This window comes from Podarcis muralis, chromosome 7, assembly GCF_964188315.1.
Source record: "Podarcis muralis chromosome 7, rPodMur119.hap1.1, whole genome shotgun sequence".
NCBI lineage: Eukaryota > Metazoa > Chordata > Lepidosauria > Squamata > Lacertidae > Podarcis > Podarcis muralis.
The window spans coordinates 62,371,156-62,376,285 of NC_135661.1; the positions used below are offsets into that span (position 1 = coordinate 62,371,156).

The window sequence follows — 5,130 nt, forward strand, 5'->3', positions numbered from 1 at the left end:
ATCCATTCTTATGCACAGCAATTGCATTTTTGTACACACTTCTTTGGCTGGAAAACCGCATTGCAAAATTCGGACAAGTGCGCCTTTTGGAGGATGGCTGCGCTTTGGTTCACATATTGTTTCAGAAACTGGGAATTAAGTCGATTTGCCTTTCAAGGCCAACTGTATCGAATTTCTCCTGCATCCCCAGAAGGAAGGCAGGTGGGGGCTGCCTGACGGCAGACTAAGGTTGGTGGGGCAGCACCTCGTTTTCCCTAATGGACCAGCCTCCAGCACATCCTTGGCACCTCCCTGCCAACCCAGGAAAAACTCCAAGTCTCTTCCAAGTAACCTTCTTACCCTTCCATGGTGGTCTGTATTCCCTGCTCCCACGGTGCGTTCCTCTCAAGAAATCCTGCTGTGTTCTCTCTGATGTGCGAGTCTTGATTTGCCCCCCTCCCCCGTGGCCTCCCTCTATCTTTCTCCCCACACGCACAACCCTCCCTGTCAGAGGTTAATCCTTGCAATTGTGCAGACAGCAGCTGGCCGTGGGGCAGTGCACCTGTGCATGTATGTAAAGCGGATTTCCCCAAAGGAAACAGGAGTCAGAGTGGCATTGCTAGGGGTGGGGGGACACCGGGAGGCCAATGAGTCCAACCCTGTGTTCATCTACCCCTCACACATCACACACAGTGCAAGAGGAGTAGCAGGGCTGCCAATGCATTGTGCTGCCTGCAGGGCAAATAGTGGCAGCTGGCTCAAGGAAGCGAGCCCAGCCGCAAATAATAATAATAATAATAATTTATTATTTATACCCCGCCCATCTGGCTGGGTTTCCCCAGCCACTCTGGGCGGCTTCCAACAAAGTATTAAAATACAGTAGCACATGACCCCCACGAGGCAAAAACGTTGATTGTAGCATACTCAGGGCAGAATGCAGGCCTTTCTCTCACTGTTGTTGATTTTAGGTTCCCCCTTTTTATTTCTACAAATCTTGAGGTTCTCCCAAACATACTGATATCTTTCTCTTGTGCCCATGGAGCTGTTTTGGGCTACATAAAAAATGCCACTCACCACCTGAAAATAGAGGAAACAATGTTGCCTTTAAAAAGAATCAGCCACAGTCCTTTAAACCTTTGTGATAATTTTTTCCCTCCCTCTCATTCCCCAAAATGACACACTTTCTGGGGTGGTGCTTGGTTCCCTCCCCACTTCAGCCCCATCCCCCACAATGCATGTTGCACATACACAATTGCTCTTGTCTTGGCAGAACTTGCATTGCGGGATTGTCAGCAGAACAGAGCACAAAGAAATGGGGAGAGGATATGAATCAGCACCGGAAAAAAAGGATCTCTGCAAACAAAAGCATCTAGGTCGCCCACTATATCCTGCAAAGTTTAACAGTACAGTGCCTGGAAAGCTGAATAACCAAAGTGTGGGATCCCAGCAAAGGAAGCTCCTCTTATTTCCATGCATGCACACATATTCATCTGGTGAGCTGAAGTGAGTAGACTTGTCCCTCCCATGTCCCATTTTGGCATTTAGCTTTTCATCCTCCCTCTCTCCTTTCTTCTCATCAAAGGAAAGGCACAAAAAGAGCATCACAGAACTGCAGAATCAGATTAGGAAGAGACCCTGAGGGTCATCTAGTCCAAACCCCGCCCCCTAATTCAGAAATCTCAGCTCAAACATCCATGACAGATGGCCATCCAACCTCTGCTTAAAAACCTGCAAGGAAGGACAGTCCACCACCTTCTAAGGGAGGCCATTTCATTTCTGAATAGTTATTACCATCAGAAAGTCTTTCTGGTGTTTAATCAGAATCTCCTTTCTTCTAACTTGAATCCATTGGTTTTGGTCCTCGTTTGCTCCATCCTCCATGTTGCAGCCCTTTAGATATTTGAAGATAGCTATCACATCTCCTCTCAGTCTCCTCTTTCCCTGGCTGAACATTCCCAACAAACTCAACCGTTCCTCATAAGGCATGGCTTCTAAACCCTTGGTCATCTTGGTCAGCCTCCTCTGCACATATTCTAGCTTGTCAAGATCCTTCTTAAATTGTAGTGCCCAGAACTGGACACAGTACTCCAGGTGTGGTCTTACCAAGGCAGAACAGAGCAGACACTATACTTCTGTTGTTGCAGCCTAGAATACAATTAGGGTATTTTGCTGCTGCATCACACTGTTGGCTCACCTTAAGCTATGACACCTAGATCCTTTTCATATGTAATACTGGCAAGCCAGGTGTCCCCATCTTATATTTGTGCAACTGGTTCTTCCTGCCTAAGTGTGTAGGCTTACATTTGTCTATATTGATCCATTTTGTTATCATTGGCCCAGTTCTCCAATCCATTAAGGTCATCTTGAAACCTGATTCTGTCTTCCGTGGCATTGGCTCTCCCTCCCAGTTTGGTGTTATCTGAAAATTTGATGCGTATCCCTTCAATCCGTCATTTATAAAGATGTAGAACAACAACAGGCCAAGGACAGAACCTTATGGCACCCCAATTGTTACTTTTTCCCAGGATGTTGAGGAACCATTATAGTGAGCACTATCTGGTTTTGCTCAGCCAACCAGCTACAAATTCACCTAACAGTTAGCTCATCCAGCCCACATATCAGCTGCTTCTCTGCAAGAATCTCATGGGGAAACTCCTGTGTTAGAGGGAGACAGGCAGATAATATGGAGGGGTCCCTGATTCAGGAGGCAGTACCACTGCTGATAGCAATTCCAGGTTTGCTACATAACTGGTTGTAAGCTTGCACATCAGCTGTAGGAAGCCTGAAGTACAATGGCACAGTAGGTCTTGCTGCTGTTGTTATTTCATTAATATACTGCTTAATGCCCAAATGGATTACAACCGGCCTGCAAAACCTAAAAACCAACGGTATGCCATTATTAAAATACAGAATAATTAAAAATACACCATAATTAAAATGCACATTAAAAAAACCCCATTTAAAAATGGCCATAATTAAAATGCACCATGAAGCAATCCCATTAAGACAACCCAGCAAGTAAAACAAGAGCTTATTCCCGTCCATAAGACCATTCAGAGTCTAAAATTAAAACAGGCAATTTAAGGGAATACAGCCGCAGCTCAGTGACAGAGCATTTGCTTGGCATGCAGAAGTTCTCAGGGTCGGTCCCCAGCATCTTGACTCCAGGTCAGGGTTGGAGAGATCCCCGTCTGAAATCCAGGAGAGCCACTGCCAGTCATTGTGTAGACATTGCTGAGCCACATGGACCACTGGTCTGATTCAGCATAAGGCAGTTTCCTCTGTTCCCAAAGCTTTCTTCATTTCCACAGCCTAAGTTACATGAGGAAAGTTGTTTTGCTGTTGATCGTTAAACAGCTGGGTGTCAAGAATCCCCGAGATCCACCAGTAGGCCCTAGTCTACCTTCTGCCTGTCTCTGGATACTACACACTGCAGCCTGACTATAACATTCATGGCATTTTGTGTGTATTGGCTTCTTTCCATAACTAATTTCATTCCCGCTAGCCATAGACAAAGACAAAGAGCATTGCTGGTCACTGTAGCCCCACTCACACCCAATATGGACAGCACTGGAAACTTAAAGCCCTGCTCAACCCCCCCCCCCTCGGTCTTCTCAGATTTCATTATCCACCATTTGCTTTCAAGGTTATCTGTCTGAAGAGCCAGCAGCAAGCTCAGCACTTGATGGCACGATTGTGAGAAGCCCAGAAAAACCTTTTGGCCTCAATGGGACACATGTGGCTATTTTGATCTCCCACCATTTTTTCCATTCTGGAATGTAGCAAAGGTTAAGCATCACATCTGTCACTCCACCACTTGTTGCTCCCGACCCCATGCACCAGTCATGTGGACCCCGGAAGGTTGCCTCCAAGGAAATGTGGCCCTAGGGCTGACAAAGGAATCCTCCCTTTGCCCTGAAACCTCCTGTTACTCCTCCTCATAGCTGTTGCCTGCTTATCTGCCATCTCTGAGCAAGTGGGAGAGAAAAAGAACAAGGAGTAGCTCATGTGCAGGGGTTAGAGGGTCTAACTCCAGGAGCCTAGGGATCCACATTCAGCAACACTGGGCCAGTAACTGCCTAACTTACCTCACAGGGTTCCTTTGAGAACAAAACAGAGAGGGAGAAAATCATGTATACCTCCTTGAGCTTCTTGGAGGAAAGGTGGGATAGCCTATCTTACTATATAATAAAATTGTAAAGCGTCATCACTCTGTTCTCACTGACTCTTTTCCAAAGTTCTAAAAGCAAGGTGAGGTGAAGTTGCTCTGAGAAACTATTATTATTATTATTATTATTATTATTATTATTATTATTATTATGGCAGGGATGGTGAGTTGAGCACACAAGAAGGATGGGGGGGCACTGTGAGCATCTTGCCTGCAGGAGCATCTTGGCTCCCACTGGAACCAGCAGCACCACCAATCCAGGCATTCTAACTAAACAGCAGGCATAGGGTTAACTGAGCAGCCACTTTGCTCAGCCCTTTGAGACTCAGTGAACACCCCATAAGAAAGGCATAAAAGCTGCCTGAGAGGCAGGGGGTGGGGTGGGGGTTCACTTTCCAAATGTAACAGCTGTGGAAGGAAGAGAGCAGGGAGACAAAAGAGAGAGATCAAAGTTAGAGCTTTTTTTCTTTTCTTTTTTTTCTTTTGCCTTTTCAAAGAGACATTCAAACTTCCAAGCATCAAAGACACCCAAAAGGCTGAATTATGCTTATGTTAAAAAGTGTGCGCTCTGATTTGCAACACAGTGGAGGATTCAGAAGAAGATATAATTTTTTTAAAGTCTGAATTTAGCAGCTTCAGTCAGCAAGATGGGTTAAAGCACTGTTCTGTACCACCACCTTCCAATAAACCTAGAAATAACTCTTAAAAGGCAAAAGGCATCGAGGGGTGGGGAATGTAGGTAAGTTTATGCAAATTCTTCAATTCACCGTTAAGTGCATGCCTGCCCAACTTCCATTTGGAAGTTGTGGTGCCAAAAATGAGGAAAGGGCCCCATCATGGCTTATGTCTAGACAGGCGGCAAACCCCTTTTAAAATTCCAAAACTCTGTTTTTAATTGTTCTTAACCAGGATTGGGTATAACTGCCATCTAAGGCTCAAAGTCCCTTCTCTATTGTGATCTGCTTGTATAAAACAGAGGATAG

At 45.5% G+C, this 5,130-nt stretch overlaps 1 long non-coding RNA gene across 1 annotated transcript; it reads right to left on the bottom strand.

Annotated features, from left to right (window-relative positions):
- Positions 1-765: 765 nt before the first annotated feature.
- Positions 766-1,851, bottom strand: LOC144328444 (uncharacterized). The gene is made up of 2 exons (XR_013393695.1): positions 1,771-1,851; positions 766-1,056 (listed from the first exon to the last, which is right to left on the bottom strand). It is a non-coding gene; the product is annotated as an uncharacterized LOC144328444 (long non-coding RNA).
- Positions 1,852-5,130: the final 3,279 nt, after the last annotated feature.